Here is a 26,499-nt window from a genome sequence, read left to right on the forward strand (position 1 = left end):
CCATCTTTCCTAGCATTTTCATGTGAAGAGTAGTCGACCAAGCGCATGCTGGCTTAGAAACGACCCCATGGATGAGCTTTTTGGAAGCTGCACAAGCTAAAGAGGAGATGACCCCAGTATAGGGTCATTCCTTATTTTCTCCATGGAAAGATTCCCCCCGAAGTGTTTGGACTTCTTGGAAAATCAACTTGGGATAAGCAATTTATTCATCTACTAGCCTTTTGGGGCTTCCCTGGCGACTCAGTGGTAAGGAATCTGCCTTCCAATGCTGTAGACGCAGGTTAGATTCTTGGGTTGGGAAGATCCCCTGGAGAAGGAAATGGCAACCCACTCCAGTACTCTTGCCTGGAGAATCCTATGGACAGAGGAGCCTAGCAGGCTACAGTCCATGGGGTCGCAAAAAAGTAAAATACGACTTAGCATCTAAACAAAAACAAACCTATGCTTAAGATCACACGCAGTATAAAATGACGATTTTAAAGAATGTCCTTTTGCTGTTTTGCATTTCATGGAAGTTTGTGTACTATTGGCATGTGATAATTGCTTGTTACATATGTTCCGTTGACATCAGCAGGCATGATCATCTCAGTTGTTTGAGACACAGCACCCTTGAGACCCGTGTTTCTCTGAAAGTTGTATTCCAAGCCACAGGGTTCATTCATGTAACATTATGACAGTTTACACAAAGGATCCTGGAAGTATACATCTGTCATCTGGGTGGCTCTTGATGTGGTCTTAAACGGGCTTCTTTAGAATGACATGCAGCACTCAGGGCTGTGAGCACCTCTGACCCATACAAGGATGACTAACTCCCTGGGCATTTCTTTGTCTCCTTCATAGGCGGCCTCTCTCAACATCCCCAGCTAGCCTTGATCGAGGTCATTTCAGTCTCTGCCTCTGCTTCAGACATAACCTTACCTTGTGTTCGGGCTTGCAAAGGAAGCAAGGGAGTGAACACACACTCCTCTGTGTGTGTGTTTATATTTGTATAGTGCTTATAGAAAGTTCTTTCATGGGCTTCATTCATTCATTCATATTCATTCATTGACTCACTCACATTGTCTCCATCCTGCAACCCTTGAGTGGATTCCCACTGCCCTTAGGATAAAAGCCAAGCTTATCTCCCAGGCCTGAGGATCTCAGCATTCCCTGAAGCCTGTCTGGACTCCTCCTCTCCCTCCTCACTCTGTCCCCAGGGGTCCCCCCTGCGCTGGTCCTCAGCCCGCCCTGCCTGCTGGGGCCCCATCACCTGCTGTCTCTCTGCCAGGCATGCTGGTCTCTCACTTCTGTGCCTGGAGAGTCCCCCCCTCTTCCTCCAGGTCTGTGTTCAGTGAGGTCTGTGTTCAGCAAGGCTGATTGTCCTCTTTCCTACAGAAGCTCCCCATTGCCATCACTCTTGGGACGTGGTCTTCCCATTTGACCCTCTTCCTCTGGCCCTTAACACTATCTGGCAGATCTGGCTCGGCTCTGCTTGCTCGCCTGTGGTCTGGGTCCTCCCCTTGGCATCCTCTCTGGGGGTTGAGGGCAAGAACTCAGAGGGAGGAAGAGCCCCCCCCACCCCCCCACACCTGGAGCTTTTGGATGGCCAGAGTTGGCCGGCTTTGTGACACCAGCTCCAGCAGAGCCTGGGGCTCACCGCTGGGTGTACGGAGTCACCGTGGCCTGAGATCACATCAGAGGGAATGGAGCTCAGAGTGGTCAAGGGACATTTCCAAGACCAGACAGTGGATAAGCCAGGGGACTGGGAGTGAGCCTGTACGCATTCACAGCTTGCACTTGAGCATGGGCGAAACCACCCTCTCTATGCCCTCCCCACTGACCTGCATGCATTGACATGCTTCACATCTGAAAAACTGACTTACATTAGGAAAATTAGAGCATCAAGAGTCTAATCTTATCCCACCCCCCACAAGACATCAGCCTGGGAAAAATCTCACCCAGGCCTCGTGTAACTTGATGGAAATAGGTAATGTGACAGCACCGGTTCCCTTGTTGAAAGAAGTGACGTCCTTTGCTTGGAGTCACGGGTGGAATGATTGGACTAGAGAATCCATTTCAGCCGGAGAACAGTGGGTGCAGATGAAGTGATGGGCCTGCTGCAGCTTTTAACAAGCGGAACCTCATGCGGGTAATGTATGAAATTCTCCTGAGATGTAGATTGCACAATTTGTAAGCAGCCTTTAACAAAGTCAATTACGTTACCTGAGCTTATTAGAGACGAGGGTCCCTTATCCTCACACTCTCCCATTTCTCCCTGGTACTTTTGCCAAGCCAAAGACCTCTCTCCAGAAACAGGATATTATTTAAAATCCTTCAATATGGTTCTATAAATTGGAGGGAATCTTTTAAAAATCTGAAGAAGAACACATGCCTTATTGACAATATTGGTGAGGAACAGCACTTTGGCAGATGCGTAGCAGGAAACATCTTCTGTATTCCTGAAATCACCTCTATTAGATTATGTAGATATGATCTATGAAAATACTCCCAAACTTAATCTGTTGAGACTTGGGAGAGTGTATAAGCAAATGCTTAGATTTGCATTAGAGTCTTGACTTTGAAATCCATTACTGTAAGTTCCTTGCTGACTTTGAGGGGCAATCTTTAGCGCAGGAGGGGGGCAGGAGGGGCCACGTTTGTATTTAGAGGCTGGCTGGCCCCCTGGATGGTTTTTTAAGGCCCTTTAAATCTCTTCTGAAGGTCAATTCCATCTTTTTCATTAGGGAATTAGTACCAGTCAAGCAAAGCAAGCCTGTGTCAAAACTGACTTCAGCTTGATGACTTTCTGAGATCATTTTTAGAATATTTGTTTTATTATGTTTTTGTTCCATTTTAACTTATTTTAAAAAGTTGAAATTTCTTGCATTTGACTTTTTTTTTTTTAAAACCACCTCCTCTTTCTGAACCAGTTTTATATTCTCTGGCAGAAGTACGTTTTTTAAAAAAATGTAGAGTAAAAAATAATGATAGATATAATATTATTTAAACAAATTGATATTTTAAATAATAATTTTAAAAATAATAAAAGAATGTCTGATAGCTTCTTAATGATACAAGGCTTTCTCGCTCCCTTTTTGTTAGGGGGCAGTGCACAAATTCTTTCTGTTCACAATTTACTTTGTGTTATTCAATTATTGGGCTTTCCAGGTGGCACGGGGTAAAGAACCTGCCTGCCAGTGCAGGAGACGCAAGAGATTCAGGTTCCATCCCTGATCCCCTGGAGAAGGAAATGGCAACCCCCTTCAGTATTTTTGCCTCAAAAATTCCATGGACAGAGGAGCCTGGCAGGCTACAGTCCATAGGGTCACAAAGAGTCGGAGACGACTGTGTGACTGAGCGTGCACACATGCATTCAGCTATTAGATAAGTTAAATAAGTTGACTTTTCTATATTAGAAGTCAGCAAACTCTGTGTAAAAGGCCAAAAAGTAAATATTTTAGGTTTTATGGGGCTGTTTGTTCTCTGTCAAAGCCACTCAACTCTGCCTTCTAGGCGTGGACGCAGCTGTAGACAAAATGTCAATGAATGGGTTTATCCCGTCAAACTTTATGGACACTGAAATGAAATGTGAAATGTGAATTTCATGTAATTTTCAGGTTTCCCCCAATATTATTATTGTTTCAATTTTTTTCAACCACTTAAAGAGGCTGTGGGTGGGCTGGACTTAAGCCCTGGCCCATAGCTTGCTGATTCTGTTCTATATAGTAGCTGAAGATAATTGCCTTTCCTTAAAAATTAAAGGTTGATAGGAAGCGCTCAAGGAATTTTGTTTCAAAATAAAAATATAGAAGGAGTTTTGCAAGTGAAGACTGGCCATTAAGAAGCTATTAATATTTGGACTCTGGTATGAATTGATTAATCTGTCATCTATTTACTGACCGCCTGCTCTGCGTCTGGTGCTCTACTTGGGCAGGAACATGGTGCCACAAAATGACCTGGGGTTGTAATTACTGTCAAAGTAGGGAGGGGCTTGAAGAATAATTTTTGTCATTCTGAGGATATTTTGGAAATGATGTTAAAGTGATGTAAGAGTGTCTATTTTTTCTTAATCCCTGGTCACTTTCCATTTCCAGTCTCTAGAAAAGAAAGGAGAAATTCCTTGTGAGAAGTTTAAACCTCTGTACATCTTGGACCTGGGTGTGGGCTCAGCTGTTCCTAATTCACCTCTGGTCAAAGGTCACCTGTAGGGCTGTTGAACTCATCCCTGACAAGTCACTTGGCTGACCTGGCTGTGTAAATCCTTCTAGGTGGACAAGTATCAGTGGCCCTCTAAAAAGAAAGTTCTAGTCATTATACCAGTAATTACTGTCACTCAAATGAGGCTATGCGTACATCTCAGCCTAGAATAAATGAAACCAAGAAAGTCTTATTACTGCTGCTGCTGCTGCTAAGTCACTTCAGTCGTGTCTGGCTCTCTGCAACCCCATAGATGGCAGCTTATGAGGCTCCCCCATCCCTGGGATTCTGCAGGCAAGAACACTTGAGTGGGCTGCCATTTCCTTCTCCAATGCATGAAAGTGAAAAGCGAAAGTGAAGATGCTCAGTTGTGTCCGACCCTTAGCAACGCGTGGACTGCAGCCCACCAGGCTCCTCCATCCATGGGATTTTCCAGGCAAGAGTGCTGGAGTGGGGTGCCATTGCCTTCTCAGGTCCTATTACATCCAACCTTAAAGATTTATTAATAAATCATCCTAACACTCCACGTGGACCTATTTGGGCTGACTGGGGATGCTCATCTGTGACTTTAGAACAACAACTCAGCACACAAAACTTTAAGACCCCTTGAGATATTTCTATCTCTTGACTGTAATTAAATTTCTAGATAACTTTCCTACCTAGAGAAGTTATATATAAATATGGTTAATGCAATAGTATTTGTAATATGAAATTGGTGAAAGTCATATTCATTTCTAATAATAGCCAAATGTGAAAAATCATCATATATTTACCCATATTTTAATGTCTGCTAACATTTTTTTCTAAGAGGAAGATTTAAAAAATATTTATTGATCAAGTCAAGACTCCAGACAGACAACCCTGTTGAATTGTTCCAACCCTAGAGGCATAAAAGTGGGAAATCTGGGACAACATTAGCAGTGCCTTTCTGATAAGTGAGCTCACAGGCTGTGTATTGAGTTATGGCCCTTGGGAAAAATGAAATGTCCCAGGGAACCTTCTGGAGAAGGCAATGGCACCCCACTCCAGTACTCTTGCCTGGAAAATCCCATGGACAGAGGAGCCTGGTGGGCTGCAGTCCATGGGGTAGCTACAAGTTGGGCACAACTGAGCGACTTCACTTTCACTTTTCACTTTCATGCATTGGAGGAGGAAATGGCAACCCACTCCAGTATTCTTGCCTGGAGAATCCCAGGGACAGGGGAGCCTGGTGGGCTGCCGTCTATGGGGTCGCACAGAGTCGGACACGACTGAAGCGAATTAGCAGCAGCAGCAGCAGTAGGGAACCTTCTTCTGTGTCTGTGCTTTCCTCTAATGAAGTGGTTCCCGCTGAAGCCAAGGCGGTGCTTGCCTGGAACACAAAAGGCACTTGCTTAGATTAATAAATCCATAAACGAAATCTAGTTTAATGGGCTGAGGAGAATTCCATCATGGTAGCATGACAGTTAGATGGTCAAGTCCTGAAGTTGAGATCTCATTACCTGGGTGTCTTAGGAAACTTACAGAACTCCCCTGATGTTAGGTCTTTGTGTGTGTGTGTGTGTGTGTGTGTGTGGTCAGTTATGCCTGACTGTTTGCTACCCCAGGGACTATAGACTGCCAACCCCGTCTGTCCATGGGATTATCCAGGCAAGAATACTGGAGATTCAGTCTTTAACCACATTCATAAATGGGGGACAGCACCTCCTTCTCAGGTGATGTGAAGATTAAAGGAGATGATTGATGCTGGTGATGTACTTGACTAGGGTTCCCAATAAAGGTCAGAGAAGGCAATGGCACCCCACTCAGTACTCTTGCCTGGAAAATCCCATGGATGGAGGAGCCTGGTAGGCTGTAGTCCATGGGGTCGCTAAGAGTCGGATACAACTGAGCAACTTCACTTTCACTTTTCACTTTCATGCATTGGAGAAGGAAAAGGCAACCCACTCCAGTGTTCTTGCCTGGAGAATCCCAGGGATGGGGGAACCTGGTGGGCTGCCGTCTATGGGGTCGCACAGAGTCGGACACGACTGAGACTGAAGTGACTTGGCGGCAGCAGCAATAAAGGTCAGCTTTAGTTCATATGCTATTGTGAAAGACACTGAAAGTATTAGTCACTCAGTCATGTCCGACTCTTTGGGACCACATGGACTGTAGCCCACCAGGCTCCTCTGCACATGGAGTTCTAAAGTCAGTAATATCTTCTTGATCCAGGGACTGAACTTAGGTCTCCTGCTTTGCAGGCAGATTCTTTAACATCTGAGCCACCAGGGAACCCTGTGAAAGATGCTGGCCCACTTAAAAATAAGTTCAAATATTTAACTGAGCAAAATAATTTCTTCATGGTCATCTTGTTTAATAGTTTATATCTCACACTTCAATATTTACAATTTCTTTTGAGGCACTGTTCTACATTCTTTTCAATAAATTGTGATTTTTTAAAATTAATAATGCCTCCATGCTTTCTGCTAACATTAAAAAATTCCGTGATATACACACTGGTTTTCATTTGGTCTATTTCTGAGTTTTCAATAATGTGTGTGTGTGTGTGTATGTGTGCACGTGTGTGTGAGTGATGTGTTTCCCTGAAGGCCCAATAATTTCTTTTATGTCTAACCTGGGTCAGTTTGTAAGGCAGGAAAACTGTATTTAAAATCCTATTAATGAAATAGTTGGATGCTTTCAGATATTTCTGCAGCACACAGGGCTCTTGCTGCATACATTACATATTTTATCATTAATTTCTAGTGACTCATCAACACCGAGGGCTCTCAGACACCTTCCAGCTGAGTGCGAGACGTGCTTGCTGTGTTGATGTCACCAGATCCTGACCTTCCCAGCTGACTGCTCCCAGCCCATCATGGAAATCTCAGGACCCTGGGAATGGTCCAGTCATGGGTGGGCTTAGGATAAAGCAAACCAATGGTTCCCGTCCAATACAACCAGAGGGACACACCTAGATCTTTGTGGAGATAAACGTCCTTATTCTTTGGAGAAACCCATGGGGAGATGATGCTGAAGCTGCAATACTTTGGCCACCAGATGCGAAGAGCTGACTCATTGGAAAAGACCCTGATGCTGGGAAAGATTGAGGGCAGGAGGAGAAGGGGATGACAGAGGATGAGACGGTTGGATGGCATCACCGACTCAATGGACATGAGTTTGAGCAAACTCCAGGAGACAGTGAAGGACAGGGAAGCCTGGTGTGCTACAGTCCATGGGGTCACAAAGAGCTGGACACGACTGAGATACTGAGCAACAATAACAGTGGAGAGCTAGTTCCTCTTGGCTAGTTCCTTCCTTTAGTTCCTGTAAATGTGAATGAGAAAGCTCTGTGGCTGTTGACAGCTATCCTGCCTTGATGGATATTGAAACGGGAAGCCAGAGTCAATGAAACGTAGCAGGAAAAGGGCTGGACCCAGGGGCTGAGAACACTCACTGGTCAAGCCAGGTACAGGCTTATTTCTGTTCCTTGCAGCCCAGAGCACCTTCCCTGATTCACTTGGCTTTGGCTAATCACGCTGGGCAAAGGGCTCACTGTACCTATATCACGGGTGAGCATCAGTACTAACTGCTGGCGCAGGGCAAGGCCCAGGGTGGACCCGAGAGCCGGGACGGCTCCTCCCACCTGGCATTCCCTGAGGGAACAATGGATGGAGTGATCCCCCAGAAAACGGTCTGCCCAAGGATGGTTGGGCTCCTTGTCATATTGAACTGTAAATATTTTCCTTGTCCTGAGTAACCTGTTTCTATCTTTTTCATGAAGATTAAACATGATTATCTGTCTTGTGCCATGAGAGTTTTATCCTGAGTCCTCTGATGGCCATTGAACTAAACTGAAATCCGAGGGAAACAATAAGACCACATGCAGATATTCAAATCTGATTGAGTTGTTTGAAAATATGACGTTAAAATGTCAGTGGTATTTGGTGACCTTGGTTCGGAATGTGTGTATATATGAAAACTAATTTTTGTGTGTGGGGGAGGGGAGAGAGAGCGAGGTGGGAGGGGAGAGAGATTGAGAGGAGGGGGAGGAAGAAGAGGAAAGGAAGGAGGAGAGAAAGGAGAAGAGGAAAAAGAAAGGGAAGCGAGGAGAAGGAGGAGGAAGGGGGAGGAGGGAGAGGACCAATACCCAAGGGCATCCAAGGAAAAGCAAGTCTCCCTTCAACCTCCAGCCGTAAGCATCTGAAGTTCAGACTTACTTCAACATCTCAATGACTGTCCCACTTAATGAATTAGGAAGCTCTTTATAGAGAGGCACCCTTTCTGAAAGCATCAGAAGGTCACTGTTATATTAAGCCCTCAAGTCTGGCTTTTAAAGATTTCTGATGTTACAGAGGTCAGAAGCAGACCTTTATCTGATGACTTCTGCTCCCAGGGAGTCGCAGGACACAGAATTACAGCTGAATGTGGCGTGCCTGACATTCTCCCTTGGGTTCTTAAGCACGAGGAGCTAGGCCTTCCCCTCCTAGGTGGAGGCCTCTTGGAAATCGGCCTTCTCAACCAAAGACCCTGATCTCAGCCTCGGGGCCCTACCCATCTGAACCGGACCTGTCTTTCCCACTTCATCCCTCACCTCTGCTTTTCTCCCCTCCTCTCTCCACACACCCTGCCCCTCCATCAGGTGACCTCACCCCATCCCAGTGTCCGTCCAGCCCAGGCCCGGACTTCACCTGTTGGACAGGTGCTCACCCAACTGAAGAGGCTTTTGGAGCACTACAACCTTCTCCTTTCAAGTGTCTCTCGTGGATCTGTCTTCAGTCAATTGGGATGCTGTCCTTTGACTCCTTTTGGTGTCGGGACATGGAGGGGTGGTCAGACAGGGTAGAGCTGTCCAAGGCCAACAGTCAAGATCTCAGAGGGATTGAAACTCCGGGTTGGAGTCTAGCCTGGCCATGTCTGGCTGGGTGGCCCTGGGGAGTCACTGTCATATCCACTCTCTGGATACCTCCTTTGGGGAAACGTCTGCTCCTCCTGCCCAAGCCATGGTCCCTGCCCTGACCATGAAACTGCCCGTCCCTGTCCTGAGGGCTGCCTGTAGGTCCAGAGTCCTACCAAGAAGCTCCCCCAAGACAGATCCTGTTTGACTTCTGAATCCGCATGGAAAGAATCACAATCAAATATGTCAACAATCTCAACAGCTCAAGTAACAAAAGTGACTCTCATTCTTAAACTTGTATCTCTTGCAAAATGTTGAAAATGATCCAGCTCATGTCCCCCCACCTTCCCAGTGGCTCCGAGGTTCCTTTCCCTCCCTTCCCTAACTCCATTGTCCCCCACACCTCTGCAGAGCCTGCGTTTTTCTAGCCCACTGCTGCAAAAGAGCCCAACCATCCTCTCTACCCCAGCCCACCAAGGCTGGCTTCTGCCTCCCCCCCATACCTCTCCCCCTTCAACCCACCAGAAAGTCCTTTCCTGTGGGTCATCTCCTCCATCCTCAGCATCTCTGGGACTTCCTCAGTCTACTTCCTGAGTCTATATCATGAGTCCAGAATCCACCTTTTAGAAACAGGTGTGCTAGAGAGTAATGGCACCCCACTCCAGTACTCTTGCCTGAAAAATCCTATGGGCGGAGGAGCCTGGTGGGCTGCAGTCCCAGGGGTTGCTAAGAGTTGGACACGACTGAGCGACTTCACTTTCACTTTTCACTTTCATGCATTGGAGAAGGAAATGGCAACCCACTCCAGTGTTCTTGCATGGAGAATCCCAGGGACAGGGGAGCCTGGTGGGCTGCCATCTATGGGGTCACATAGAGTTGGACACGAATGAAGTGACTTAGTGGCAGCACAGAGTGGAAGGGAGGATCTATCAACTGGGAAGAGCAACCCCCGCCTCTCTGGGCAGTGGGGGAGTGTGGGAGCCTTCCCCCACTGGCCATGTCCCTTCTGCACAGTCTCGTGGAGTCAGCTATAGACTGCTAACTGTTAGCATCTCCTCCACATGCAAGCATGTGAATGCTCAATCGTGTCCAACTCTTTTGCAACCCCATGGACTGTAGTCCACCAGGCTCCTCTGTCCATGCGGTTTTCCCAGGCAAGAATACTGGAGTAGGTTGCCATTTTCTCCTCCAGGGGATCTTCCCAACCCAGGGATTGAACCCATGTCTCTTGTGGCTCCTGCATTGACAGGCATATCCTTTAACACCTGGGAAGCCCCTGTCTCCTCCACAATCCCTCCTAAAACTGGATAATGTCCCAAATGGGAAGAGAAGAGGTCTGAAAGGGATGGAGCCTATTTAAAAGGGATGCTGACTTCTTTAGACTGAGAACTCAGGGCAGCTGACAGTCCATCATGCCAGTCTAGAAAGAGCATGTGAGATTCTGTTTGAGCTTTTCCACTCATTTCAAGCATGCTCATCTCCTTTCCACTGGCTCTTATAAATTACACTTCAGCCACGAGTCTCATCCTCATTCATGGCAAGCATTCCAAGAAAAAAGACCCGAGCCATCGTGGAGTTCAGGTGTTGCTAGATTCAGGGACTGTTCTTGTCCAGACTGTGAAAAAGCTCTAACAGGTGTGAGGTTCAGAGCAGGCTGAACTGGTCTCCATACCTGAAGTAAGGTGAGATAGAGAAGACCAGAGCCTTAGTGGCAGGAGCCCAGAATCCAAATGTAGATTCCTCTCACCTGTGTGAAATTCCATGTCATATACACATCTGATGTTTCTCATGTGTTTACAGTCCAAGGGAGAAAGGCCACCGGTTTCTGGAATGTCACCCATCTGGGCAAAGATCTCACAGTTGTTCATGCTCAGCCCAGTATCTGACTCCAAGGATGCACTGGAGTATCTCCCTTGAATGCCTGGATGGATGCTTAACTCATTTCCTGAAAAATAGCCTGTGGCTTAGCAGGACTTTTAAAAACACCACCTCCATGGCTGTGATTGTAGCACGTGATTTCCACATCAGTTAAGCCAGAGGAGAAAGCCAGGTTATCTGCAGCCCGGCAGTTACCCAGGGGGTCCACCTTTCCCCGCTCTGAATATGACAGCAGTAATCCATTCCCTGTCCGACCAGATCACTAGGAAACGCCATTCATAATCGTCCCCTCTATTGATCCTGGCCGGTAGGTATTGGCAGCTTAAAAAGATTATGTTTTAATTGGGAGCCAGATAGATGGCATTTTAAGGTTTTGAGTTTCGTTTCATGCCATGCGATGGATTATTTGAGAGTTCGCTCAACACCAGAAGGACAAAGATTAATGTGTTGTCCTTTTCTTGGGGTGACCCTGGGTGCAAATGTAGCTTGGGCTAAAGTGACTGAAAATCTTTTGCTATCACAGGGCTGAAAAGGTTGACGGTGAATTCATTAGTGTTATCTTTGTTTAGGGTATGAAATCTACGCATTAAACAGCTTCAGTGGGACACACATTTTCTCGAGGCTACACAAGCCTCAAGTGACTGGAGAAAAAGATGGGGATCTCTGAGTTGTTTTGGGGGTGCAACGATTTGTGGGGCATTGGCCCAGGCCTCTCAGAAGCTGCTGTTTCCATGGTTTTGCAGGGAGGATAATAAGAAGTGAGCTGGGGACAAGATGTTGGGGAAGACTCAACAGTGGCTGCGAAGGGAACTAAAGAATAAAGACATAACAGCCGCTGACTGTGGAGTATTTTCTAGGGACCAGACCCTGGCCCGAGACCTGATGGACAATATCTCACCTAATGGTGGGGGCAAGTAGCAACCTCTGAGCTCTTACATTACCCCTGTTCTAGAGATGGGGAAATTGAAGGCCAGAGAGGTGAAGTCACTCGCTCAGAGTAGCACAGTGAGGGTCTCTCCCTGAAGCCCTGGGTCTTGTCCCCATCTAGTCGATGTTCTAAAGGTGTAACCACCATGGTCCCCGTTGGTATGGTATTGCTGTAATCATCCTCTTCCTCCTCACACCAGTTTCCAGGGCTACCCTAATGAAGTACCACACTGAACAACATCAACGACAGAAGCTTATTGTCTCAAAATTCTGGGGACTAGAAGTCAGAGATCAATGTGTCAGCAGCTGGGGGCTTCTGAGTGCTGTGAGTTGTGAAGTCTTTTCCAGGCCTCTCCCCGAGCTTCTGGTGGTTTGCTGACAATTGTTGGTGTTCCTTAGTTGGTAGATTCATCATCCTGATTTTTGCTTTTACCTCCACACAATCTTCTCCTGTGTGTCTGTGTCCAAATTTCCCCTTTTTTATAAAGGACATCATCATATCAGATTAGGGCTCACCCTAATGATCTCAATTTAATAATATACAGAAAGTCCACGACTTCTCTGGTAGTCCAGTGGTTAAGACTCTGTGCTTCCAGTGCAGGGGATGTGGGTTTGATCCCTGGTTGGGAAACTAAAAGCCTACATGCTGAAGGCCACATGCCATTTGGCAGGGCCAAAAAGTTAAAAAAACAAAAAAACAAAAAAAAAACAACCCAAGATACTCAGGATTAGGACTCTGATGGGTTTTTTTTTCAGGGCAGGGAAAGGGGGCAATTCAACCCATAACAATCATCACTGGTTGATAAGAAGTGAATCTGGTAAGTCATTGCACCTGTCTTTGTCTGCTTGGGTTGCTATAACAATACCATAGCCTGGGTGGTTTAAACAACAGACGTTTATTTCTCAGAGTTCTTTTTGGTGTCTGGAAAGCCCAAGATCAAGGTGCCAGCAGATTCTGTCCATGATGGGGGCCCTCTTCCTAGACACATCTGTCTGCATTCTCCCTTTATCCTTACTTGGTGGCATACTCTTCCTTTTCTTATGAGGATGCTAATCCCATCATGGGGCCTCATCCTCATGGTGTTGTCACTGTTCAGTTGCTCAGTAGTGTCCGACTCTGCGATCCCATGGACTGTAGCCCACCAGGCTCCTCTGTCCATGGAATTCTGTATGCAAGAATACTGGAGTGGGTTGCCATTCCCCTCTCTAGGGATCTTCCCAACCCAGAGATCGAACCCAGGTCTCTTGCATCTCCTGCTTTGGCAGGTGGGTTCTTTACCACTGAGCCACCTGGAAAGCCCCGCATCCTCAGAGCCTCATCTAAATCAAAGCACTAGTTGTAAATGTCACATCAGTGGGACGCAAACATTCCTTTACCTTCCTAGAGAACCAGTTATAACTGTGTAATTAGATCAGTTATTTGGCTGAGGGTTTCTGAAAGTGTCCCGAAAACCAGGTACCTATTCACCTTGGTTGATCACTTCTCAACGAATAAATCTGACATGTAGTCACAGTCAGAGACTGCCCCTCTTTGGTTAACATCTGACCTTTCTCAACTCCTGAGGGAAATCTCGAAAGATGTCGTCATATTCCATGCTAAATAAACAGTAAATGCTCTAGGACACTCACAGAGCCAAGGTCAATGTGCAGACTGAGAACTGGTGGGTGACCTCAGCTTGCAAAGTCATTTCCCTGACCCCGCTGGCATCCCACTTCTTTCCTCAGAGAGTCTTGTAAGATCTAGAGACGTACCTGCCTGGTTCAGCTTCCCCAGCTCTCCAAGTTTTCTTGGCATCCACTGAGTCTTACAAGGGTGAGAGAATTCTCTTTGATATTTCTTAGTCAGCACAGGCTCCTGCATCCTCACAGCCTCTAATCGCACCAGCTTTCTGAATATCAGGGAATCTCACCAAGTTCAAGGCTGTCCGGGAGGCACACAGGTTTACCAGGACCTCTCTAAGAGTATCAGAAGAAGTCACCCCTGGATATATGTTGTGAATGGTCACCCTCTTGTTTCTCTTTCCAGCCTCTCCACGTGCCCTCTAGTCCCCCGCCCTCCCCACGCACCCCTCTGTACGGTCATGTCACCGTAGCATGCTTCTCAGACACATTCATGTGAATTCAAAAGACTTGGCACTTTGGCCTCTTCTGAAATCTTCCCTTGCAGTACCTGCTGCTTTGCCCCTGCAGTGGATAAGACCTATGCAAAAATCAACAAAGAAGAGGGGGGTGTGAGATAGAAATAATTTTCCAGAATGCAAACCTTGTACTTCGAGAAACAGCTAAGCATAACAAGTTATTTATTCATGATTATCTGTAGTCATGGTTTGTTTCTACCCTCTCAGAGTTTATATGACATTTATATAATGTGCATAATATAATTATATATTTACATGTATTTCTCCTGTTTGTATTCATATATTTATTGTGAGCCCTGCAATATGCATCTGATTAATTTAAAAATAACATTCATGGAAATTCTTTTGCAACAGGAGGCCCTGTTAGACATTCCACGTTGGATTATTTCTATCCTTTTTCATAATTTCTAAGGGGCTTATAAACTCCATCCATTTGGAAACTGTCTGTTAGAACTGAAAGGTCGCTTACATATTCCTCAGGGCAGACTTTGTATTTCTGAGACAGGGCAGATGAAATCCCCCAAGAAAAGAAGGAATTTGCTCATGGTGTGTTGGGAATCAGATCTCATGGTGTCCAGTACAGCCCAGATACACACATGTGCAGCTCCACCCCCAGCGTTCGTGGCCAGAGGTTTGTGTTAACAGCAAGCCTAGTCTATGAGCCTCTGTCTAGACATTTTATCTTTGCTCACATTTTAGCACCAACTTTATGTTACAGAATTCTTTGCAATCTGGTTCATCCATTGTTGCACATTCTGTGTCACCATTATCATCAACACCATCGTCGTTGCTAACATCACCAATATCACCATCACCACCATCACCATCGCCACCATTACTGTCATCATCATTGTCCCCATCATAAAAGGACTTAATTGAGGGTCTATTGGCACTTAGAACTGAAAAGAACATGGTTGAGAAAGGGTGCATGAGTCATTAGAATCAGGGAGTAAGGACTCAAGCGTCCCTTGGCTTGGCTCATCAGGACACATCACTGAGGCTCTTCCATGGTGAGCTAGCTTGTCTATTGCTTTCTTTCCAGCCTGATGCTCTGCTCTGTCTAGCTGTAGGCTTCGAGCCTGTAGGAAGAGGAGCGAGAGATGGAGTCAGAGCCCGGCTCTCTGAAGATAATTGATTTTAATTTGCAGATTAACTTCCTTAGCACTGTGAAATCTTTGTAACAAAGCTGTCCCTGCTAAGCACCGACACAATTATACTCATGACCACCAGCACCACCATCACCTCTCCATTGGAACTCTGAGACTCTTAAGCCTTATTCATGAAAATCAGCAAGCCCAGCAACAGTGAAACGCTGCCTTTTTAAAATTGAAGTGCAGTTGACTTACAATGTTGTGTTAGTTTCAGGGTACAGAAAAGTGATTCAGTTATGCAGTGTGTATATATCTATTCTTTTCAGATTCTTTTTCCATGATAGGTTATTATAAGATATTGAACATAATACCCTGTGCTGTTATAGGTCCTTATTGTTTATCTGTTTCATTATATAGCAGTGTGTTTTCTGTTAATCTCGAATTCCTAATTTATCCCCCTCCCCCGCATCTTTCCCCTTTCTTAAGCATAAGTTTGTTTTCTGTTAAACACCTTTTATATGCTGTGCCCTGTGCCAGTTTAACCCTCTTGATTTACAGACTGAGGACATCTTGAGGGCAGGAAACCGTCTGACCTGGTCCCACTTATTGTGTCCTAAGGAGGAGCCTTGCAAATTGCGTTCCCTGGAGGAGAATTTGTAGATGGAATTCCAGCTGAGAAAGCTGAGGCTCAGAGAGGGGATGGGTCTTGAGCGAGGCCACACTGCATATCATTGCAGACTGTTATTGGACTGCTCCATGCCCACCCAGAATGGGTCAAGACAGTGCTGTGTCTGTGGCGATAAAGAAGCCACACCTCCCTCTTTTCATTTCTGTTTTGCATTTCAAACTGAACTCTAATTCGGCAGAACTAGGTTATAGATGCTAAGGAGGCAGAACCATGACTCACTGGTGTGTGCCTGCAGGATGAGTTTGAAAACACGGTAGGAACTCCATGCATGTCTGAAGAATGATCTCTTTTCAGGTCTAGAATCAGACTGTCTGGGCTCAGATTCTGGTTTCATCACTCATGGGTCCTATAAACAAATCACTCAGCCTCTCTAAGCCTCCACTTGATCACCTCTAAAATGGGACAGATAGTATCTCATTTGTAGGGATTTAAGGAAGCCCCCGATACATTGTCATGTAATCAGCATTCAAGAAAAGTTAGCTCCTACTATAGTTTCTAGTGTTATTAATGTTATGGCCTCCCATTTTGAAATGGAAAAGGCCTGAAAATTTTATTCTCTTTTATCTGCTCTCTACTATTTAAAAGTGAATCAAAGTCTGTATTCCTTGATCTAAGTTTTAAATTTGGATGCAGTCAATTATCAAAGATCTATTATCAACCTATTATAGTCTAACCTTTAGGATAATCATATCCCAAATGAACTTATTCAAGTCCACTCTTCAGTTACTTTCCATGATTCAATAGCTAACTTCCATGCTGTGCCAGGTACAGCAGTTAGACCTAGCTCTCAGAGATGAAGGAGTGAGCTGACGGCTGGACCAGCGAAGTTCAAGTGTGCCTGGGATGGCAGGGGAGGGGAGTGTCAACTTAGCCCTCCCACATGGGGCTCTACTTTCTCAAAGTTCTTTTTTATTAGCCTGAGGCCTGGTGTTTTTGAAAACACTGGACTTGCCCATTCCAAATTACTTTCTCTCTTATCTCCACTGTTTCTACACTGAAGACCCCAGAGAGAAGGGAGAGAGTGGAGAGACGTGAGTAGCAGATGATGAGGTATAGGTGAAGGTTCTTATTCTCCTTCTCCAAGCAGGATGACTGGCTGACAGTTGCATCTCATGGGACCTCATGACAGGAGAGAAACAGCAGAGGGCCTTAAAGGACATACAGGAAAGCTGGCCTTCGTGGGAGCCTGCAAAACCGCACTTTGCTCTAAGAGCTGGAGGAAGAGAGGAGATACCCTCAACAGTGGCGCTTCCCATAATATATACAATAAAAGTCAAAGTAATGAGCATTATCAAGCTCCCACTATGAGACCCTGTGTTCTCAACTCTTTACACTTTATCTCAGTTGTCTCTCAAATCTTATAAATTCTGTACTGTTACTGTGCCCATTTCACAGATGAAGAAATTGATTCTTTGTGAGGCTGAGTTAAGCTTGGAAGTGATAGAGCCAGGATTTGAACCTCAGAATTCTGGCTGAAGAATCTGCAGTCCTCTCCTCTCCCCAGACTCTGGATGTTGGGGGTTTCCCTGGCTGGGGTCAGAGCCCCATGGACCAAGCCACAGTTGGGGTGTACACCACAGAATAGTCTGTGTAAGATACAGCTTTAAGAACCTCTAAGATATAAGAGTTCTTAAAGCTCATTTGCTAAGTGGGAAGAACACAAGTGTGTTCTTCATTTCCTCTTAGGACAGCTTTACACAGACTTTTTCTTTCATTGCCTTTTGGTGTTTGGTCATATGCTAAGGTCTACAGAGTGGGAGAAAGCCAGAGTGAGGGAGAGAGTCTAAATCTCTGGAAATTTTCCTGCTGCTCGGGGAGTCTGGAAGTATTCTCAGGGGCAGCATTTGAACTAACAATTTTTCACAACCACAGTGAACTGACAGACACGTATAGATATGAATTTTTATGCCCAACAGATAAAAATACAGACTAAAATGATAAACATAGATTTGTAGACTAAGAGATGTGGTTTGCATCAGATAAAAAGCACTTGTTTCCGGAGATAAAGAGGGACAGTGTGATCAGGAAATATTCCACAGGTGGCAGGGCATTTGAGTTAGGGTTTAGAGGGATGAATAGAAGTTTGCCAAGCAGAGACTGTGGCAGGAGGAACATCCTCCATGCTGGCAGAACGTCCTAAGCTGATGCTGCAGTGTGTTCTCTAAGGCACCAGGATACTACATTGTTTAATTTTTTTAATGATGTACTTTCATAACAGGCTTCCCAGGTGGTGCTTGTGGTAAAGAACCCACATGCCAATGCAGGAGACATAAGAGATGCAGGGTTCGATCCCTGGGTCAGAAAGATCCCTTGGAACAGGGCATGGCAACCCACTCCAGTATTCTTGTCTGGAGAATATTGTGGACAGAGGAGCCTGGTGGGCTACAGTCCATAGGGTCCCAAAGAGTCATAAATGACTGAAGCAACTTAGCACGCACATACCTTATGAAACAGCCTGTGGAAGTTAAAGTGAGTGCTCTGAAAATCTGAAATATTTCTCTCCTTGAGTTCCCTGTTTGGTCCTTGAAACACAATCTCTTTTTAGCAATATGAAGAAGCCAATTCTAATCGATCTAGAATTTCCCAACTGCAGATGGGGAATGAAGATTAAAAAGTGGAAGACAAAATTTGAAGAAATTAGGCATCGTTAGCACTGCATTTTCCCAAAGGTCTGGCATGTGAGGGTTTATTTTCCAGAACTGAGGCCACATCATGTGTGAACATCCGAGGCTCCATATTTAGCTATGCAAAGGCAGCTGTGTAGGCTGCTGGGAGTGTGGGCTGGCTTGAAACACTAGCTTTAGCGAGAGTTTCTGAGGCTTTAGACCCTCCATCCTGCTAATCGCAGGCCCCGGATGTGCTGGGAAGAGTGCCTTGAGAAAAAAAATGGCCTCCATGCTCAGTAACACTGGAGAAGATGCTCACTTTCAGACTTGCCCACAGAATTTTCCAGAACATTCTTTAGGTCCAAATGAGAAGAAGCCCTGTTTTTGCTGTGGGTGTCTGTGAGTGGCATTTCCGGCGACTACAGCTTAGCACAAGGGACATTCTGAACCTAGCTGCTGGGCTCCGTCCTATCAGCAGACCCGGGCCTGCCCTGGATCGCCTTTGTGTCTAGCGTTTTCTTCCTAGCGCTGAGTGGGAGGCACTAGAAGACCTGTGTTAAGAGGTTTATCAACACTTGTCCAGGTGATCAGGGGAGGGGGACGTGGATGGAAGGGAGGATCCATGTGTATTTTCACTTTCAACTGAAAATCTGCACCTTCTGGGGATGTTCAAGACCTGAGGGTGAGGCTCTGGTTGCCCCTGGTTACCTGGCATCTCTAGGCCGGCCTGAAAGGTGTTCACGCCAAATGATTGTGGCAGCACTCAGCGTTTGCACTAGGACTGCCAAGTCCCACCGGTGCTTGGTCAGCTGCTGGGCATCAGTGGCCTCCGTGTCTCCAGGGGGTGGAGCATCAACACAGGGACCCCATCTCAGCATGCCCAGGCTCAGGGGACTCACGCTCGCTGAATCCTTGGGGGCTTATGGAGGGGCCCTTTATCTGACCTCCCTAAAGCGGGTCCAGGCTGACTTGGGGTTTCTCTGTGACTTGGGGTTTCTCCACATCCAAGAGATGTGGCTGCCGAAATCTCATCGCCGCTCCCGCGTTCCTCACGGGTGATCTTGTATCAGCTCAACCTCGGATTGGTCTCCGTTTGTCTGCTCCGCCCACTTTGGTCCCCTAGAACCCTGGCTGCCCTGGGGCTGAGCCTGGGGGAGTCATAGCCTATTTACGGAAAATAGCCCCCCCAAGCTCAGACCCCTGATACCAGCAGGGACAAGGAGGGTGGCATTGGTACAGAAAGAAAGTGGATGTTGAAAACATCCAATGTGTCTGCTGTATGAAAACAGGTCCGGCTGGTGTCTCTGGGGAATCGCTCTCTGCGATCTCACTGTAATTTCCTAGCACAGCTGGGCTGCTCACCACCCTCACGTGGGCTGGTCCCTGGTCTGGAATCCTTTCTTCACCTTGTTCTCCACCCTGGACCCTTCTGATAGCCGCATGGCCCTTCCTCGTAGAACCCTGTGTGACTTAAGGCAAAGCTCCTCTCCCTGAAAAGGTCAGCAAATTCCAGAATTCTTTTGTCCACATACTAGGCTTCTTTCCCACCTTAGATCTACACAAAAATCAACAAGTGATCGTCTGAACAGACATAGACCCATGAGGGTCCGGGAGATGGAGGGATGGAGAACAGTGCCACGTGTGGGATCAGGAAAGCAGGTAGGCGCGTGGTGACATTTGCTGCAAATCTGCTAGTGGTTGGTGGGAAAAGCCAAGAGCAGACTGTGTAGACGGTGGGTTCCTTGGAAACCTCGGGGCTTAGGGGCACCACCTCTGAAAGGGAAGGGTGACCAGAAACTGAAAACAGAGTCTGGTGGAGGATGCAGGAAGGACTTCAGAGGTGGGCAGAGGCACTTTCCGTCTTTTTTTTTCTTTTAATTCTTTTGGCTGTGTTGAGACTTCATGGCTATGCTCTGGCTTTCTCTAGTTGCCATGAGCGTGGACTACTCTGGTTGCAGTTCTCGGGCTTCTTGATGCGGTGGCGTCTCTTGTTGCAGAGCGTGGACTCTAGGCTCCAGGGCTTCAGTAGTTGTAGCACGCAGACCCTAGAATACAGACTCAGTGGTTCTAGCCTATGGGCTTAGGTGCTCCGCAGCACATGAAGTCTTCCCAGACCAGGGATCAAACCCATGTCCCCTGCACTGGCAGGTGGATTCTTATCCACAGCACCCACAGGGAAGTCCCTCTGTGGTCTTTGAGAAACATGAGCAGAGCATCCATAGGTCAAAGGACCAAGAAGACACTGTGAATAAAAGGATAAGTAAGTGAGACTTTGCATATGAAGGACGAGAGCCCAGTCTTCCGTGCAACAGGACCCCGGACTCTGCCTGCCCTCTGGGTGGGAGTTTGGAGGACCCTTTTCTGGGAAACCTGACCCGCCCCCAAGACACCTGAAGGTACTGATGTCGGGCATTTCCTGAGGGAATTTTCCAGCCAGGCACGCAGAAGCAGAGCTTTCAGCAGAATCTGGGGCACAGCCTTTCAGAGTGAGTGCCCAGCAGGCCTTTGAGGAAGGAATGGGATGTGAAAAACGGCTGGCTGAGGAAGGGCCTGCCGTGAAAGGCAGATGCTGTCGACGTCAGAACTCGTGCCTCTGACTCTGTGGACCTGGTGGAGCTACCGCACCTGCATCCCAAGGACGATGTTCCCCCAGGGATGCAAGGAGGCCCCCACCCAGCTGGCAGCCATGACAAGCAGCCTCACTCAGAAGGCCAGTGATGGGTGCTTTTCCAAACATCGACTGCTACAAAAGTTGTGTTTGCTTCTGATTACAGAAAGCGTACACAGACAGTGAACATCTCTCCAAAGCCACCAGTGTTGACATTTTAGTGGGTTACTTGTCAATCCATTTTCTGTCAAGTCTATTTTTCTTAACCCAAATATGGATCATAATTTATTTGCCATCATAGAAATGCTCTCGATTAGTAATAGATCATTAATTCTTTCTAGAGCTATTAGCTATTCTTCTACAATTTGGCTTTTTTTTTTTTTAATGGCAATATGTTACTTTATTACATGAGTGAGCTCTGATGCAATTGTATAGTAGTTTCTCAAATGGCACAAATAAATATAGGCTTAATGCTACAGATTTGGAAAATATTTGTTGTTCAATCGCTAAGTCATGTCTGACTCTGTGCAATCCCATGGATTGTGGCCTGCCAGGCTCCTCTTTCCATGGGGTTGACCTGGCAGGAATACTGGAGTGGGTTGCTATTTCCTTCTCCAGGGGATCTTCTAGGACCAGGGATCGAACCTGCATGCCCTACATTGGCAGGCAGATTTTTTACCACTGAGCCACTAGGGAAGCCCCTGGAAAACATACACAATCACAAAAAGAAAAGTAATTTCTAGGCTTACTATCCAGTGACCTTGGCTAATATTTTGGTATGTTGAAAAACATGTAGCTTTTCAGAGATTATATGCTATTGTATATACGGTTATGTATGGATGTGAGAGTTGGACCATAAAGAAGGCTGAATGCTGAAAAATTGAGGCTTTAGAACTGTGGTGTTGGAGAAGACTCTTGAGAGTCCCTTGGACTGCATGGAGACCAAACCAGTCCATTCTGAAGGAGATCAGCCCTGAATATTCATTGGAAGGACTGATGTTGAAGCTGAAACGCCAATACTTTGGCCACCTGATGTGAAGAGCCAGCTCATTAGAAAAGACCCTGATCCTGGGAAAGATTGAAGGCAGGAAGAGAAGGGGATGACAGAGGACGAGATGGTTGGATGGTATCACTGACTCAGTGGACATGAGTTTGAGCGAGCTCCAGGAGATGGTAAAGAACAGGGAAGCCTGGTGTGCTGCAGTCCATGGGGTTGTAAAGAGTTGGACAGGATTGAGCAATTGAACAAGAACAACAGTAGCTTTTAAACTAATATATCCTAGACATTTTTCCGTAAAATAAGCTCTTTCATAAAGTGATTTTAATGGTTGCATAGTATTGCACATTACAGCTGTACCTAATTTATCAGCCACTGCACATCCTGCAATGAAACGGATTTCAAAATATCACTATAATTGGGACCTCCCTGGTCGTCCTGTGGTTACGACTCCATGATCGGCTGCTGGGGGTACCAGTTTGATCCCTGGTTGGGGAACTAAGATCCCAAGTGTTATGGTACACAGGCAAAAAAAAATTCACTATTATAAATTATGCCCTTATAGACATCATCAAACATATATATATATTATGTTTCTAAATATATATCTTAGGTTTCCATAAATTTCTAATAGTAGGATAAATTACTAGAGAGGAAATTTTTCTGGTGGGAAGGATATTCTTGTTTTAATTTTTACAGCTGCTGTAATGAATTACCATAATTTTAATTCATGAAAAGAACATAAACTTATAGTTAGGAAGATCAGAGGTTTAAAATAGATTGTATTGGGCTGAAATCAGGGTGTGGAGGGCTATTGACCCTGCTGGAGGTTCTAGGGGGTAATTCACTTTCCTGCCTTTTTAGCTTCTTCTAGAGACTGCTGCCTTCTTCCAAGGCATCAGTGACTGTCCTCAGTGACCTGTCCTCAGACACTGATCCTTAGCCACCTGCTTCCACATCTAAAGACCTTGTGATTACATTCATTGTTGTCGTTCAGTCGCTAAGTCGCGTCCAACTCTTTGCGACCCCATGGACTGCAGCGCACCAGGCTTCCCTGGCCTTCACTACCGGCGTTTGCTCGGACTCATGTCCATCGAGTCAGTGATGCCATCCATGCATTTCATCTTCTGTTGTCCTCTTCTCCTTTTGCCTTCAATCTTTCCCAGCATCAGAGTCTTTTTCAAAGAGTTCATTCTTTACATCAGGTGGCCCAACCATTGGAGCTTCAGCTTCAGCATCACTCCTTCCAATGAATATTCAGGGTTGATTTCCTTTAGTGATTACATTGGTCTCACCCAGAATGGCTCCTTATATTAAAGTCAGCTATTTAGCAACCTTAATTCCTCTTTTTGAATAATATAACATATTTACGGTTCTGGTGATTAGAATGTAAGCATCTTTGGATGGCTATTATTCTGTTTATCACAGGCATGAACATAAAAATGAAGGTTTTAGTAAAAACTGGCCTGCAAGATTCATGTGAGTATTTACAATCTCCCTAGTATAGAGTATAATTGTTTATGTTCCCCAGTATATACCAATATTGAGTGTTGTTATAAAAAATCATTGCCAGTTGGAACAGCTGAAACATCGTATCTCATTGCTTTGTTAACTCTTATGTTTTTGATTACATGATGTATAGTTTTTGCCCAAAAGATTATCAGTCTTTAGATTTCTCCTTTTGCAAACTGCCTGTTCATGTCATTGCCTCATTTTTCATGTGTGTGGAGAGTCGGTCATCATCTTTTATAAAAGCTCTTTTTCCATTAAAGCCCTTAACTCTTTGTTTTATATCTCTGTCAAGTACATTTTGTCCTGGTTCGACATTACTCTTTAATCTTATTCTTGTATTTGATATACAGAATCTTAAAAAAATTTCCCTGTAGATTATATTAGTATTTTCTCTTACGGTTTCTTCCCTGGTTTTATGGATAGTAAAATAATAATAATAATGGTTGCTAAGGTTTTCCTTGCCTCTGATTACATAAATATTTACCAATGGTTTTGCAGCTATTTATACCTTTTAGAATTTATTTCAGTTGTAGCAGGAAGTGAACTATCTTCCCACTTGTCCTTTTTCCAATTACTCGATTGTGTGCATTGAGACTCTTGATGTTCAATCCTCTGTAGCACCTGATTTGGGTATACAGTGTTGTAATTTTTTTTTTTTTTAATCACAAAGGTGAAGTGTCTGCTGCCAAGATTGTTGCTATTTTAACACAGGTGTTGATATCCTCCAGGTTTCCGGGGCCAAGAAATGTAATCCACACGGTAGAAATTGAGCAGAGCCATGCAGATACACCGCGAGTGAGAGGAGAACCTTGGCTCCGGTGCCAGCCTTGTGAGGCCACTGGAGGCTGTGGGACGATTAAGCTCTTTCTGGAAGCTGCCAGTCATTTGTTTCCAAGTTCTAGCCTTGTGGGGAACAGCTGGCAGAGCCAGCCTTGTGTTTGTGAACCTGTGCAGTGTGTGATCCTGGAGGAGCCCCTCTACATGGAACACGCAATGCAGGCACAGGGCGAGATGCTGTTTCCCACTATCCCTGCCTTTGGTACCCACCGTGTCCACACTGCTTTTGTTTGGAGTGTGGCAGAGCCAAAGACAGAAAGAGAGGACCTTGGTTTGCTCAACTGCTGCCTGGCGGGCCGGATGCTGCACTCAGCTCTCCCTCCCTAGCCCCGGCTACCGTGCCTGGTGCTGTGACCCTGCGCCCAGACAAGATGCTTTCATGAAGGCTGGGGCTCCTCCTTTGTTCATATATCCATTCTGTGAATTTTCATAGGCAGAGGAATCATGGAGAATAAGATGGGGAAGACTCGTGGCTACAGGTACCTTAGGAAATTGAGAGGAGAAAATAGAGACCCAAAATAGAAATAAGTTGGGGACTTCCCTGGTGGTCCAGGGGCTAAAGAATCTGCCTGCCAATGCAGAGGACACAGGTTCAATCCCCGATCCAGGAAGATGCCAGCGGCCATGGAGCAACGAAGCCCGTGAGCCACAACTACTGAGCCCGAGAGCCCTAGAACCCATGCTCTGCAACAAGAGAAACCATGGCAACGAGAAGCCTGGGCGGGCACTGCAACTAGGGAGGAGCCCACACAGCAAAGACCCAGCACAGCCAATAGAAGAAATAAATTTATTCTTTTAAAGAAATAAGCCGGAGAACAGTGGCATATTGTGATGAATGTGTTGGAGAAGTCAAGCATGGGGTTTGGATGGAGAGGCCAGGGCTGGAGAGAACCTTCTTTGGGTGGCAACTGCGGGAAAGCCTTTATCCTTCATTATCTGCTCCCGCCCAGCTGGTACCCAAGAACGATGGCAACCTCTGAGATCCTCCGACACAGCCAGGCCTCTCCTTTCTGGCCTCTGCCTGGACTGTTTCTCCCAGGATCTAGACCTGGCTGCTTCCAGATTGCAGCTCAGTCTGTCTGTCTGTGCATGCGTGCTCAGTGTCTCTGACTCTTTGCAACCCCATACACTACAGCTCATCAGGCTTCTCTGTCTGTGGAATTATCCAGGCAACAATACTGGAGTGGATTGTCATTTCCTCCTCCAGGGAAATCTTCCCAATGCAGGTATTGAACCCCAGTCTCCTGTGTCTCCTGCATTGGTAGGTGGATTCTTTATTTACCACTGAGCCACCTCGGAGGCCTCAGTTCAAATGTTAATGGAGCAGGACACCTCTGTGACAGCGTCCCCCGCAGGAAGCTGCTCCACTGTCTACTGACAGAGAGAATTCCTCTCCAGGGCATCGTTCAGTTCAGTTCAGTCGCTCAGCCATGTCCAGCTCTTTGCGACCCTATGGACTGCAGCACCCAGGCTTCCCTGTCCATCACCAACTCCTGGAGCTTGTTCAAACTCATGTCCATCCAGTCGGTGATAACCATCCAACCATCTCATCCTCTGTCGGCCCCTTCTCCTCCTGCCTTCAATCTTTCCCGACATCAGGGTCTTTTCCAATGAGTCAGTTCTTTGCATCAGGTAGCCAAAGTATTGGAGTTTTAGCTTCAGCATCAGTCCTTCCAATGAACACTCAGGACTGATTTCCTTTAGGATGGACTGGTTGGATCTTCTTGCAATCCAAGGGACTCTCAAGAGTCTTCTCCAACACCACAGTTCAAAAGCATCAATTCTTTGGAGCTCAGCTTTCTTTATAGTCCAACTCTCACATCTACACGTGACTACTGGAAAAACCATAGCTTTGACTAGACGGACCTTTGTTGGCAAAGTAATGTCTCTGCTTTTTAACATGTTGTCTAGGTTGGTCATAACTTTTCTTCCAAGGAGCATCATTGGTCGATTTTATTTGGAGAGCTCATCACCCTGAAGTGTCTCCAACAATAACTTATTATGAGGTTATAGTCGGTCTACCCACTAGGATCTGAAGCTCCATGTGAGCAAGGCTATGCCTGTGTGATTTACCACCATGACTTGTCCAATAGCTTAAGGCCTGGTCATAGAAGATGCTTAGTAATTATTGGTTTCATGGCTGGAAGGACAAAGGGTCCATGGGAGGAATAAAATGAGTCATG

At 45.9% G+C, this 26,499-nt stretch overlaps 1 long non-coding RNA gene across 1 annotated transcript; it reads left to right on the forward strand.

Annotated features, from left to right (window-relative positions):
- Window positions 1-12,117: 12,117 nt before the first annotated feature.
- LOC132343312 (uncharacterized) lies at window positions 12,118-17,037 on the forward strand. Its single transcript, XR_009492065.1, has 3 exons — window positions 12,118-12,164; window positions 12,596-12,657; window positions 16,841-17,037. It is a non-coding gene; the product is annotated as an uncharacterized lncRNA (long non-coding RNA).
- Window positions 17,038-26,499: the final 9,462 nt, after the last annotated feature.

This window comes from Bos taurus, chromosome 21 (assembly GCF_002263795.3).
Source record: "Bos taurus isolate L1 Dominette 01449 registration number 42190680 breed Hereford chromosome 21, ARS-UCD2.0, whole genome shotgun sequence".
Lineage (NCBI taxonomy): Eukaryota > Metazoa > Chordata > Mammalia > Artiodactyla > Bovidae > Bos > Bos taurus.